The following is a 16,314-nucleotide window of genomic DNA, read 5'->3' as shown; positions in this document are numbered from 1 at the left end:
TGGTGCTGCAGATTCTCAGCATAACCCGATTTCACGGAAATGAGCATAACTCTCTCGTTTTTAATCCGTTTTACCCAATTCTTTTTCCTACGCATCCGTAATTTAATTTTCCATCATATGGAGTTAAAATCTAACATTCGACATGATAAATTTTGAGACTTCTAAGCCTTCGACTCATTACCTTTTTACCGAAATTTAACCCGTTTGTGCATTTATCAAACCAACATGTTTGTTTGATCCCAAATTCTCATGATCTTTATATTTTCGATATATCCTATTATATTAGGTTCAAGTCACGGGTTTCTTATGCAATCTTAACCTATTTTGCATATATACTTGTTTTGACCCGTTAAGGGTATTCAATATTTGCAAGCTTTAAATCACGCTTCTATTAGTTTACATCCTATCCCCATTTTTATACGTATCCCAATGACTCAATTTAACAAAACGCTTAACTCTAAACAACTCTTAAAGGTTGTTTGCCCAATTTACCCCTCAAGGGCTTTTTTTTGGTCAATTTTAGTCTTTCTTTTTGTAACGAAGGACTTTCGCTAATAGTTGACCAAAATATCACATCTAACTACATCCTTATATTTGCGTACCTGGCTCGGGTCAGTCTATTGACCCGTTTTAATACTTTGCTTCAACAATTTGCCATTTCATAGCAACTCTAATTCGTAAGCCGCTTTTTCCTGTAAGCATAAGACTCGACAAGTGCTTATTGTCGTGAATTATCAAATGGTATTAATATTGCCATTTGATCCGTTTAGTCTAAACGACCAAACATTTTGCGCTTATATTCCAATGGTATTTATTTACCATTTTATTATGTAAGTCATTTCGAATTCCTTACCATTTAGTTATGACTTTTAAATCCGTTTCGTACACGTTAACCCAACATGGCTTATGCCAATTGGTGTCGTTTTAAACTTCAACCCATATCCATTTATACATGACGAAATCACCATTTTCCATTTGTTTTTATTCATTTAGGCCTACTTACAAAGTGGCCATTCAAAGCATCATTTTACATTTGTCATCTATGACCAAATGTCTATTTCGCATTTTTGATATATTCTGACCCGTACCACTTCGTGTCGGAACCAAAGTTCGAATACAACTTTTGCCGTAATTGTAAGAGAGAATTAAATGCATATCTTACAAAAAGGGTGTAAGCTTTACTTACCTCTCATCCGGTTTACGCTTTTCGTCTCGTACTTGATTTGTTTGACCAGCTTTGCCCCCAAGCTTCACCTAGCTTGTTAAGCGCCAACTATTATTCATCATTCACAAGGTGGTTAGTTTAATCATGACTTAGTACGATCATTCCACCTTACGCATTTCTATATCTAATTATCATTCATCACATCGTAGGTCAGTTTGACTTTTTAAAAGTCAAATGCCCATTAGTACGCTAATTACATATTCGAGTTCATCAACTAGTTTTAGCATTCTTTAATTACCCGGTAGGCGTTATCTTTAGGCCACCGGTTTAACCAAAGTTCTAACCAAGTTTATCACATTTCAATCACTTTAATTAGTTCAAGCGATTATCAAGACTAATTTATTCATTCATTTCACAAGAACTAAGGGTTCTCATCTATAAGTGAGACCCGTTCATCATATCACTAGCATTCATCCCAACACCTTATAAAATCAAGTTCTTCATATGAACTAATATACTACACGATTTCATACATCTATTTATATGGACGAAATTACCAATTTCATCATATCATACAAAAACCCACTTCAAGTCATGCATGAGCTCTCACTCAAACTTATAATTTGTTCAAGTATCTAACTTCAACTATCAATTATGATGATTTTTAGAACAAATATATCATCATCTTCACTATTTAGTCAAAACCCGCTTCCTAGTTTACTTGTTAATCATTCACAAGCAACATTATATCAAATTCTTCATAATTTTATCATAACTAACGAAATTAGGCATACATAAACATCTCATTTCATCTTTGGATCATAATCCATCAATTTATTCGCAAGTACCCTACTTGTCACAAATTTCAACTTTAACCAATCTAGGTTTTATGACATACCTTATGATCCCCATGACTAGGTGATCGTTTCTACACATTCATGCATCGATTTAGGGCTCGAATCAAGCTTCAATTTGATGAATTTGTTGAACTAGGGTTTTTAACCCCTTTTTCTCTTCTCCTGGCGATTACACGCACACACACACACACACCAAGTGTGTGTTGTGTTTTTATTATTTTTTTTAATAAAAAAAGTTTCCCACTTGTCAATATTAGTCCCTCATGTTTTATTTTGATCAAATGAAGCTATATCTCACCATTAGTCACTTAATCACATGCTACTAACTGGTTTAATTACTCCTAGTTACTTTAACGGGTTCGGAAAGTTATAACCCGTTATGTCTTAAGTCCCGTTAATTTGGCCTTTTTACATACTTTGTTTTCTCAAAGTATTTATTCCCCTTTTTAATTAATATTAAGTTTATTTATTTGAGTCCTAATATTTACCGGGTTAATTCTTACCACTAACGGTATTTTACCCGTCTTTACTATTAACGTGGTTTGATTACCAAACCCGTTTTTGGGATGTTACAAGTCTACCCCCCTTAAAAAGATTTCGTCCTCGAAACCTTATTTACGTAGTTCATTGGTTTAATCAAACGAACCTAGTTTCGTTTCCAAGGCCCTCGTTTCTTTTGGTCAAAGTTCTCATTTATTTTGACGCGCATGTCTTTCATGTGTAAGGCCTCGCAGACCGTTACATACAGTTTATAACCCTTTATCTTTATTGATTGAGTTGTCCCTTGACCACTTAGTCTCGTTAGTCTTTTAACAGGTCTATCTCGCGCTTGTGTTATATTAACAAGCGCTTGTATTTGTTATGACGCTTTCTTAACTTTGAATAGTTTTACCGGCTAGACTAATTAGTCGCCGTCACTTCATACCCTGTAACTCACGTTACAACGTGATCATTTTCTATATTTCTTTTCTTGTCCGTGAGCGTGCCACGTCACGTTTAAGTTTAATTCAACGTTTCTTTATCATACTTCTTCTTTTCGAATGTATCGTCTCGCACCTATCGATGTTAAGACCCATACTCTTTGATATTTGTTATTTCCGAATTCGCCGTATAGTATTCATATTTGTTAAAACGTTATTCCTTACTAAAATTGAATTTTAGTTTAACGTTTTTCTCTTTAACTATGTCAATTACTCGTATCAAGGAAATTGACAACCCATGATTTATTGTTTTCCGTACTCGTTTCACGCGGGGAATCGTAACAAGTTCTCCCACCTTACACTATTGACCCGTAGGTCCCTTCACTTAACCTCGTAGGCTATTTTCTTAAGCTTTCACCTCTTTAAGGTGAGGCCCTTATGATCCCTTTGCTTCAATTCATGACCCGTGGGTCATTTTGGCCCCGTAGACCGTTACACTAATTAATATCCCGTAGGTTATGATGATCCCGTGCATCATCTTTTATTCGAGTCTTTATTCAAATGTGTATACGTTTATATACACATATGGTGTTAAGGCACCCCTTTTTATGTTTAGAATTATTCACCTTTACTTTTTAGATTTCATTTGACCTTGACCGTAGTCTAAGGCTACATTGTTTTCTTTCGAATTATCTTTCCAACTTCTTGACTTCTAACGTCAATTACACGTCGGTTTGCCCTACACTTACCGTTACCCGGTTCTTACCTATACTTCTTTACGTCCCATTACCTGGGTTCTTTTATTTTAATGTTTTTAACGCCTATAACTCCTTTACATAGTGTAACAACTCTCACTAAAATTAATATTTAGTATGATAATTATCCAATAAGGAAACCCTAATTGAGACACCCAAGTGATTCTGCATAAACCCTAAAATTTCCAGAACAATCGAAATCAGGATCAGGGCCCCTAAAACTCAAGGGGGGTAAACCCTAGTTAACGATTATCTAATAAACTCGTTGTTAAATTTTAATTTGAGAATTTTGTCAACTCAGCTAGGCTAGTCCCGAACGTGGCTTCCCTATAGTAAATAGGTATCCCTTACGGACCGTAAGGGAATAGTCTTACGGTCCGTAAGCTTGTCCAAATTTCGTGTATAAATAGCAGACATTGGCACTTGATTTCTGGCTCTGAAACGACGAACAAAGTCGTTATACACACTGAGATAAGCTCTATTTATCACAATTAACACACACGGATCACTAATCGACACCGCGAAACAGGGTAATAACTCGATCGCTATTATGATTCAACGTCCGATCGATTATAACTATCCAACGATTGTTTGAGTGCTGCTCAAATTGAGTTATACTTTGTTATTCATCGTGATTTCGACTTGAATGTTTGAGTGTTGTCCGAACTCGGGCTATACTCTGTCATTCGTTGTGAATCCGCTGAATTGTTAAGTATTGCACTTGTAAATCTTTGTGAGGGTTTTATCTCGTGATTGTCATTAAAGTTGAATTGAGTTAGTACACTAATACGTGTTCCATTGTATCTAGAAATTAGAACTCGTAAGCAAGGAGCTACTAGAATACTTAATAGCTAAGTAAACTTAACAGTTAAATAAACTTAGCAGTTAGGTTAGCTGAGTAGATTAATTAATCTATTAATTAAGATTAAGCAAGATTAATTAAGCCAAGTAAGATTAATTAATCAGCTAAGTAAGATTTATGAAAAACCTAAATATATATATATATATATATATATATATATATATATATATATATAATAGATAATATCAAAGGAAGGTGCTAGGAAGGTGTAGAAGATAGATATCTGTAGATAGGAAGCTTCCTAGAAAATGCATAAGTAACTTCCTAGAAAAGCTATAAGAAATTTCCTAGAAATGCAAGGGAAACTTCCTAGAAATTTCCTATTTCCTACCTATAAATAGGAAGCTTAGGATTCATTTTTCTTTGCTCATTTCTTTTCTTCTTCTCTCTATACGTTGATGTTCTAACCAATAATCACCGATGTGATGTTCTGTCCGATCGATTCAGGAACCAACTAACGGATGCCAAAGTGCTATACTTTGAGAGTTCGTTAAACGGATGCCAAAGTACTATACTTTGAGAGTTCGTTAAACGGATGCCAAAATGCTATACTTTGTGATTTCGGTAAACAGAATCCAAAGTGTTACACTTTGTGAAATTCGTTAAGGTTCGAATCTCGTGACTACCGTTAAGGTTTGATTTGGGTTTTACCCAAATACGTATTCCATTCTGTTAAACTATATGTTTAACTACCAAAAATACTCCCAACTACACACTCACAATCGAACAAACTATTAAATCATCAGAAGATCCAGAATAATAAAGTGCATGCTTAATTATCGGAAGAAGTAGAATCAAGAAGCTTGTTAACTCAATCTTGCATGCTTATAAAGTGAGTCATTCTCTTTTTATCAACTGTTTTACAAAACTCCAAATTATTTTCAAAGTTATAATTACAGGGATTAAGTCTTTGTAATCACCAAATTACAGCCGGTATGTGGGGTTTTGTATACATTACTTGATAATCTTCACCATTGGGGCAGCCAATGGGTGATATGACCATAATCACAGACACCATTGGACAGGTGGGCCAATGGGTCGAGTGGTAAAGTACCGTGGGTAGTTGGTTTGATATCAGAAACATTGTAATCGCTCTTAATACTGTAAATTATAACTACACATGATTTTTACATAAAAAGAATGATTCACTCAGTATTTCCCGCTGACAAAACCTTTTTAAAACGCGTTTCAGGTAATTACAATAGATTGGAGTAAGGATTGGATCCAACACTGAAGGACTTCAAGAAGTGGCTTATTTTATTAATTAAATCAACTTAAGAAATATTGTTTTTGGGTTTATCCCGTATTAAAAGCTACCTTTGTAAAACATGGAATTTATTCCATCTATTTAAATAAAATCCGGTGTTTCTAAACTCTGATATTTTTCCTAACTCACGGTCCTGATGAAATTTCCGCTGCAATGTTTTTCAAAATAATCACCGGTACCACTTGACTGCTCGCGGCTTCCGATTCCGGCCAGGATGGGGTCGGGGGACGTGACACATAGGTTTATTAATATTTCGCACTTTTATTTATTGGAAAATTGGTTTTTAATAAACCAACATTTGTCCCGTTGGTAAATAATAATCTTACCTACGTAATTGGTATACAATAATCCTACCTATCAACATGTTGGTACTCAATGAACTTCTGTTAATTTTTTTTTAACTGAAGTTAATTTTTAAGTTTTATTTATTACACAAAAAGTCCCTGTAGTTGTAATTTACTAGTTTTAACTATTTTATAAAACAAAAAAACCTCAAGGGACTGTAATTTACTAGTTTTAAAATAGTTAAAACTAGTAAATTACAACTACATGGACTGTTTGTGTAATAAATAAAACTTAAAAACTAACTTCAGTTAAAAAAAATTAACAGAAGTTCATTGAGTACCAACATGTTGATAGGTAGGATTATTGTATACTAATTACGTAGGTAAGATTATTATTTACCAACGGGACAAAGGTTGGTTTATTAAAAACCAATTTTCCTTATTTATTCGATTCGCGCTTACTTACTTTAGCAAGTGTCACCCTTTATTAAATTTGTTTGACTTGTTCGTGTGAAAATTCATCACTTATGAATGTCAAACTTAAGTCTTTGTTCGACCCGTTCAGGTTTGAAATAGTTGAACGTAATTTATCAAAATTTCTATTTGCAGTATCTTATCGTCCTTTAGTCATGACCCAAGAAAGGGGGCCTTTCGTACGGATTGGAGTACGAAGAGAATTCAAAACCCGAGTCTTTTTGACTTTCCATACGCGTTTCTGTTTCTCAGTCTACGCATACGTTTCCTCACCCATCAACCGGGTGTTTTACCGAAATTGTTATCATTGCACCCCTTCCGGTATGCATTAAGACTTCATTTCGATTTACTTGGTCATCTTAGCGAAATCCGTCGCTTTTATTCGACCATGTCTTTTATTCTTTACGTGACCACCATTGGCGGCCTTATTAATTATGAGTGACGATTATCATCGTTATCCTTTCTTTACCACGACTAAAGTTAACAACCTTGATTATCTTTTTTTTTTGTGTGGGCAACACCTTTGTTTTTATGACCCGGCGGATCATCTATACTTTGGTTTTACTTGCCCATTTTGTTCACCATGGCCCTTTCGTCCAAGATGACTTATTTTCGTGAATTTTCTTTTGATCATTCCATTATATCATCATTTACATTAATCCTTGTCCCTTCTCTCGGGCTCATCATCCTAATGTAATACGCTTCCGTTACCCGGCTGTGCGTTCACATTATTATCAACTATTTTGTTCATTTGTTTCATTTGGATACTTTTTAATTTGTCCCATTCACCCCGTCCTTACTACACCGGATGTAAATGTGTCCGCTATAAGAAGTTCATGGTATCATATGCCACTACTTACTTGGCCAGAGTAAGCAATTAACACATGACACGCATGACCTTTTTATAGTTTTCACATCACGCCCTATGTAAGTAATGCCTCTATTTGTTTCTCTTGGAAACAATATCCCAAATACATTTTCTATTCGGGTTTTTTTTCCAAGTTTTTAATCTACATATGCAACTTTCAATTTCTACCTATTTGTTGCATATTACTATTTGTGCAATTAATTTAAAATGTGAACCTGGTAATGCTTGCCCTAACGGGCTTCTCTTGCCATTAGCCTTGTTCGCGACCGTTACGCGATTTAGGTCCTTGATGAGCATACTCTTTGGACCGTTCCTTTGTCAAATCTGCGATTTGTTAAACTCTCGCTATCCTCATATGCGAGTGTCCTTCAATTAAAACATATACGACACTTAGTAATTTCAACATTAAAGGATGCCCGTATAATAATACAAGGCTTTTCTACTATACGCATCAACACGTGTAATTTCATTGACTATATCTACTCTATAATGTTTTTATTGGTATAACGTGTATTACACGATAACCATTCATTTCACAAGAACTAAGGGTTCTCATCTATAAGTGAGACTCGTTCATCATATCACTAGCATTCATCCCAACACCTTATAAAATCAAGTTCTTCATATGAACTAATATACTACACAATTTCATACATCTATTTATATGGACGAAATTACCAATTTCATCATATCATACAAAAACCCACTTCAAGTCATGCATGAGCTCTCACTCAAACTTATAATTTGTTCAAGTATCTAACTTCAACTATCAATTATGATGATTTTTAGAACAAAGATATCATCATCTTCACTATTTAGTCAAAACCCGCTTCCTAGTTTACTTGTTAATCACTCACAAGCAACATTATATCAAATTCTTCATAATTTTATCATAACTAACGAAATTAGGCATACATAAACATCTAATTTCATCTTTGGATCATAATCCATCAATTTATTCGCAAGTACCCTACTTGTCACAAATTTCAACTTTAACCAATCTAGGTTTTATGACATACCTTATGATCTCCATGACTAGGTGATCGTTTCTACACATTCATGCATCGATTTAGGGCTCGAATCAAGCTTCAATTTGATGAATTTGTTGAACTAGGGTTTTTAACCCCCTTCTCTCTTCTCCTGGTGATTACACGCACACACACACACACACCAAGTGTGTGTTGTGTTTTTATTATTTTTGTTGGGATTGAATCCTATCAGAGGAACAGATAATGTAAAGCCAAAACCAGATCACATCAGTGGACTAACAATAAGCAGTAGTTTACACTTTGCTTTCCCCTTGAATGTGGCTCAAACATCTGATATGCTCCAAAGTACTGCTTCTATAAACATCTGCTGACCTACAACTGCTGATTCTACACAAGGACTGACGAAGACTAAAAGCTCTGCTGCTCAATCTACTGCCTTGGTTCAAGCACTGCTAATCATGACAAGTACTGCTGGGTTCACAGCAGTGGAAGGATGCAGCAGCAGTTTCTATTTATCTCATGTAATACAATGTAATATCAGTAGTTAGCAAAGCAGTAGTTGTATAGTTCAGTAGATAGAGTTTGTTAGATGTCACTTTCATGGTGACGTCAGCTGAGATGCTTTAGTGGTTTGGTTTGCCTATAAATGGAGCAGTACCCTGTACTGTTACATTTGATTGACTGAGTGGATTCGTCTTCTTCAGTCCAATCCTTTCATCTTGTACAACCAACCTTGGGGCATCAGGCTGAGGGGGAGCTTAGTTCTGTAGACATGCTGAAATCATTTGCTTTGTATTTCAATCATTCGACTTAATGAAAAGCATTTGTTTATCAAACTATTGTCTTCCTTGATTGTGTTTACAAAGTTTGTATCCATTTCGGCTGCACTTTATATCATTTCATATATTCTGAATGTTTATTTTATACAAACAAACACAATCATGAGAGCCTCCGATCCTAACAATTGGTATCAGAGCCTGGACAGTCAAATTCGATCTAACAATCAATTTGACATGACAGTTCAGCTCACAAATCATTGATACTAAGGTTGGTCGTATTTTAGTTGAAAAACAGAGCAACGAGAAATCATGTTCAAAGTGATGACTCAAATACTCTGTAAGACAACCAAGATGTCATAAGATTCACAAATTTCATACAGATGGTGATGTCATGCATAAATCACTTATAGTTTCCAGATCTGGAAACTTATCTGGTAACCATGGTGTGTTCATCTTCATTCAAAATTGATTTCAACTGTTGTTATGAAATTTGTGATGTTTTCATATTTTACACTAGAGTATGCACCTCAGATCAGCAAAACCTATGTTCATCTTAACACTAGTGTTCTGCTGACATAGGAAGAGGGAAATAGTGCTCTAGTCAAAATTTCTTATGTGTTTAAAGGCAGGTTGAGAATCTTCAAAAGGACCAAATCAACTTTGTCAAAACACTTTAAGAAAATAAGGTGTCAAAACAGTCTAAATCATACGTAATGGGAGATCTGGTAATAAAACATGTACAAATGTGGCTAGATCTCTCAAAACATTACTTCAAAATGATTCTGGACTAAACTTTGAAATAACATCTCCCAGTGAGTATTTCTGTACTTGTGAATGGGAAGGGTAAAAAGGAAAAAGAAAATGAACAAATCTCAAAGTGTGGTTATCTCAAAACTTTTGAAATCAAAAGAAGAGAGTATAAGCATAAAACACTCTTGAGGTTAAAGTTGGCTAAAACAATGGAATCATGCAACAGTGTGCATTCATCAATACAGGAATTGTTCAGGTAACAATAGCATTCCCAGTGATTGTCCTTAAAAGATGAATTTACAATCAATTGACAAGAAAATGACCCCAAACAATGGTCAAAATAACTTGAGAATGAGATGATCATAAACTTATTTGAAAAGCTGTCAGATCCTTTTGATGATTTTCAAAACTCCTTTAATTTTTTTAAGGTGTTTTTCTAAATAAAACCAGATATATATTACTTCTTATAAAATATATTTTGTACTTTTACTCATTTTTGATAGTAAAAGTTCATCTCTGGTCAGGATGTAATTTCCTTATTTTTGTGTGAAATTACTATTCTTAAATCTGATCAAAAGGAAATGATACACATATCAAGGTCATGATAAGCTCAAGTTTGGTTGTCACAGATCAAAAATTGATTGCAAATTGATTTTGAACTACTGAGATACTCATGTTCTAGTTCAAATAATTAGACACAAAATGAGTAGCTTTAGTAGAAACGTCTTCATCATCTGGGATGCTAAACCACTGTCTGGAATAATGAACACTTGGCAAAACCTTGAACAAAATTTCTGTAGATAACTACTGACAATTTAATCTTAATAATATACATCTAAAATGTATTTTGTTAAGAATAGCATTTCTGGTGCTCTACAGATGTTAGATAAGATATTGTGCTTTCACAAGACAAAATCAATTCCTACATCTGGACAAGCAGATGCTAAAATTATTTGTCAAAAGTCAAAACACTGCTGCACAAACAGTTGTTATACAAATGATCCTCATCATTGTCTTTATCCACTGTTGTTCCTTAAATGCTGTTGTGCCTCAATATCTGCTCTCTAAAGTCTGTCCACTGCTGATAGTCAACCTCTGTTCCTTCAAAAACACTGATGTTTAAAAATCACTGTTCTATCCACTGATACACCCACTGCTCCATTTCATTTATCGTTGTAACTACTGATGCTTGATTCATCAGTGGTTGTCAAAAGAACTGTCCTCCATTATTTACCATTTCATCAGGGGTTGGCAAGTGGTCAGTTTTTAGCCGTCAGATCATTATAACCACTGCCACATCAGCATTCACTTTTTCCCTAAAATAAAACCCTGATTAAACCCAAACAGGGGCTCACACTGTCGAATTGAATTCCAAATATTCTCTTCTCAAAGCAGTTTCCCACTCTTCTTCACAAAAACCTTCTTCGATCTTCTTCATCAAAAATGACGAAATCAAAATCGAAACCAAAATCAAAATCATCTTCCTCATCCGCTCCTAAAGACGCCACTCAAATGGTTGTTGAACCGAGCGAAATACCATTCAAAGCTCCTCATAACTATTTGGGAATACTCACAAAACCCTCAACCGACAACACCTTCAACTCCATCATTGATACCCTATCTGCATCAAAGTATAAAACTTTGTTAACAGCAGATGCTCCCATTTATCTTCAAACCCAAAGAGAGTTCTAGAAAAATGTCGCCCTTGAAAAACAAGGAGACATCATCATAGCCATCAACTCCTCGATACAGGGTAAGAAGATTCAAATATCTCCAAAATCCATTTCAGAAACCTTTAAACTCGATGATTTGAAAGGTAAAAACTCATTTTCTAGAGACGAGTTGAAAAAGGATTTCATAAACAGGGGCTATGCAGAGCAACCGAAAAGGGATACCTTACAAAAAGGTTATTTTCCTTCTGCACCCAGATTTTTATTTCACACACTATTAATGTGTGTTTCTAATAAAACAACGTCTTTTAATGAAATACCAACAAAAATCCAATGCCTGGGGTATGCAATTTTAAACAATGAAAACTATAATTACTTCCAGGAAATATTTGATGATTTGGTAAAAAAAAAAAAAACGTTGATAATAAGGCATTTCTGCTCTTTCCAAGATTTTTAAGTTACTATTTTGAACAAAAATTTGAAAAGAAAGATGCAGATTTGCTCAAACAGGGCTCTCCTTTAAAAATAAACGGCTTAACACCTGAGACTTTCTCAAGGATGTTAGCCCCTGTCAAAACAAAAGCAGGGGTACCTGAGCAGAATTTAGCAGAAGAAACTGCTCCTCAGGTATCTGCTGCTGAGCCCACTGCTCCAGGTGATCAAAGCAGCACACCCACTGTTTTGAAACCCACACCTGCCACCACAAAAAGATCCAAAAAGAATATATCCAGAAAGCCCACCAAACCCAAAACAAAGGCACCTCTGGAAGATGAGATCCCAGAGATAATGCCAGTGACAGCACAAAAGTCACAAATAACCACTGCTGCTACTTCCTCACAGCAGTTGGAAGAAAGATCTCAAACCCAGCCTCAAACTCCTCCTGCATCCTCACAAAAGGATCAGGTTGTAAACACAGGGACACCTCAATATGAAGCTCTGGACCCACTCGGATCCATCTTCCATAGTCCTGATCCCAAGGACATGTCTCTTTCAACCCCTTTACCCTCACCTCAAATAATACCACCATCCATTAAGCCTTTATTGCATACAGATGCTATTACTCAGACACAAACAAGTTCCTCTCAATCACCTATCACTGAGAGTATACTCCCACAAGTGATTGGGTCTAATGTTAATATCTCTGTTATCCCAGCAACAATTGAGGAGGTTACACTGCAGGAATTACAAGTAATTCCTGTCAGTAGTTCAAGTGGAGCAGCCACTACAAGTGTTGAACTTACAGGTTTACACTTGGACAGTGGTTTCATTAGTAAGACTCCCTTGAAGGCAATTTCTTCTATAGCACCTATGAGAGCCACCAGTGAGTATGTTTTACCAACTGGTACCCTCCAAAGGCTATCAAGTGCTGAAGAGAGAAGTCCCCAGTACCAAGAACAAGGGGCATCAATGGATGACTTTTGGGACTCTGTTCCTAAGTCACACATTGATAAAACCACTGCTGGTGGGGATTCAGATGATCCTGTTAATTCAGGTGATGATTCAAAGTATAAGGAATTGACGGCCAGGGTTGAAAACCTGGAAACCTCAGTTGCCGAAATTAAGGATATGGTGCAGCAGCTGTTAAAAGCTCAGAAAGCCCAAACCTCAGCTCCTCCAGCTCAAGCATCTGCTCAACAAACACCTGCTGCAAATGAGTTATGGACCATGTTCCAACCACTGCTGGAAAGACAAAAGCAGATGGTAGATCAGCAGCATGCCATACATGTCCAAAAGCTGACCAATATGGTGGAATCAAGATTCAAGGATACTCAGGCGGATATAAAAGCTATAAAGGCTCACATTCAAAGTGCCTCTGGAAAGGTTCCCTCCACTGTTCTCTTCATGAACGAACCCTTTTCAGATAATGCCAAAAAGGGGGAGAAAATCAAGTGGAAGAAAAAGGGAATTGATGATGGTATGTATGTTGAGCCAGAAAAGAGTCAAACCAAAACTGCAGTATCAACACACACCACATCACCACACACCACCACAACTACTGTTCCACCACCATCTGTGTCTACAGCACAAAAACCACCATTACCATCTTAAACAGCCAAACTATTATCATCCCCTGCCAAAAAGCAGAAGACAGCAGCTGTTGTAACATCTGTTGTAATGGTAACAGGGGTTGAAACACCAGTTGTTTCAACTACAGTTAGTCAACCACTGATCACCACTCAAACAACTGCCATCTTAACCCCTACTCAAAAGCAGAAGACATCTGCTGATACATCAGTAGTTGTAATGACAACAGCGGTTGAAACACCAGTTGTTACAACAGCTGTTAGTCAACCATTCACCACTGCTCTCACCTTTCCTACATCATTACCCTTTCCTACATCACGACCAAAGCTCTTCAATGGAAAAAGAAAGCCAATCACTGCCGATGTGGGTATACATGATCCTAATGCTGCAAAATATCCACTGGAACTTGAAGCCATCAAAAATGAGATGAGACAATTCTATACAGAAGAGGATCCTTCAAAGAGAAGATTCTCCTCACTCATAGGCTACATGGCACCAGAAGATATGGATGATTACCTCAAGATCAAGGCAAGGCAAGCTAAAGTAAGAGCTAAGGTTGATAGTGAAAGTGAAGGTCTGAGTGACAAAGGCATTGCTAAAAGACTGGAGTTCTACTTCACAAAAGTAAAGCAGATAGAAGAGTTCGCACAAGAGCTAATCAAAGAAAAGGCTGATCAAAAGAAAAAGTTAAGAAAACAATATCTAGCCTACATCATGAAAGAGAAATTCTATCCTGCTGAAGAACAACAGTTTGAAGAATGGCCATTGGTTGCTCTAAAGCATGAGGCAGAAAGGATTCAAAGAATCAAGAATGATCCAACAAAGAATAAGAATGCTCCAAACTGGAGCAAATACAAAAAGCTCATTGCTGACCTCACTGAAGAATATAAAGGGAAGAAAAGGGAACTGGTTGATGCAAAGATGGATACTGCTGAAGCCATATCAAAATGGTCCAGGCAGCAGACTGATGAAGCCTATGAAAGGCTAAAGAAAAGAAATATAAATGTTTCAAGTGCTTCAAAGAAACGAGAACAAATGATGAAGCTTGAACAACAAATTCAAAACCTCAGAACACTGTTCAAATCAGCAGACAATCCTACTCTTGTGTCAAACCAAGAAGAAGGTAAACAGCTGACTGAAGAAGAGGTCAAAGAAAATGAAGCAGAGCATTTCAAGGAAACCATCATGAAAATGGGTCTAAAAGAAGACAGCTCAACAAAGCTTCAAAACCTTTTTAAGAAGGTATTAAATAAACCTGCATCACCAAACACTCCAACAGACATGTCAGAGATTGAAAGGCAAGAGCAAATTGAAAAAGAAACTGCAGAAGACATAGCTGCAGCAAACAAAGTCATTGAACAAGCCTTCAAAAGGATGTCTGAAAGTCTGCAAGTGTTCACAAGGCCATCATCCCCCAACTCATCAAAGAATAAATCTCTCCCAAGAAGCCCATTAGGTTTAAAAATACTAAAGTGGATGTCTGATCAAAAGACCCACGTATTGACTCTGGTCAGAACCAATGGTGAAGTGAAGTACATATCAAGGAAAGAAGCACTTGGCCTGAGTGTTGAAGATTTGCAGGATCTCCTTGAACTTACACTATGTAGGGATGAAGATGACTAGAGTGCCAAGGAATTTGAAGCTGAATTTAAGAAACAAACTAAGGAACTCTTGATGAGTAATAAAGGTCCTGAATAATGAAGGGTTTTGGCATTATCTGTTCCAGGGGGAGATTGTTGGGATTGAACCCTACCAGAGGAACAGATAATGTAAAGCCAAAACCAGATCACATCAGTGGACTAACAATAAGCAGTAGTTTACACTTTGCTTTCCCATTGAATGTGGCTCAAACATCTGATATGCTCCAAAGTACTGCTTCTATAAACATCTGCTGACCTACAACTGCTGATTCTACACAAGGACTGATGAAGACTAAAAGCTCTGTTGCTCAATCTACTGCCTTGGTTCAAGCACTGTTGATCATGACAAGTACTGCTGGGTTCACAGCAGTGGAAGGATGCAGCAGCAGTTTATATTTATCTCATGTAATACAATGTAATATCAGTAGTTAGCAAAGCAGTAGTTGTATAGTTCAGTAGATAGAGTTTGTTAGATGTCACTTTCATGGTGACGTCAGCTGAGATGCTTCAGTGGTTTGGTTTGCCTATAAATGGAGCAGTACCCTGTGCTGTTACATTTGATTGACTGAGTGGATTCGTCTTCTTCAGTCCAATCCTTTCATCTTGTACAACCAACCTTGGGGCATCAGGCTGAGGGGGAGCTTAGTTCTGTAGACATACTGAAATCATTTGCTTTGTATTTCAATCATTCAACTTAATGAAAGGCATTTGTTTATCAAACTATTGTCTTCCTTGATTGTGTTTACAAAGTTTGTATCCATTTCTGTTGCACTTTATATCATTTCATATATTTTGAATGTTCATTTTATACAAACAAACATAATCATGAGAGCCTCCGATCCTAACAATTTTTTTTAATAAAACAAGTTTCCCACTTGTCAATATTAGTCCCTCATGTTTTATTTTGATCAAATGAAGCTATATCTCACCATTAGTCACTTAATCACATGCTACTAACTAGGTTAATTACTCCTAGTTACTTTAACGGGTTCGGAAAGTTATAACCCGT

The sequence above is a fragment of the Helianthus annuus genome, chromosome 15 (genome assembly GCF_002127325.2).
Source record: "Helianthus annuus cultivar XRQ/B chromosome 15, HanXRQr2.0-SUNRISE, whole genome shotgun sequence".
NCBI classification, from domain to species: domain Eukaryota; kingdom Viridiplantae; phylum Streptophyta; class Magnoliopsida; order Asterales; family Asteraceae; genus Helianthus; species Helianthus annuus.
Note: the sequence above shows the minus strand (reverse complement) of the source record.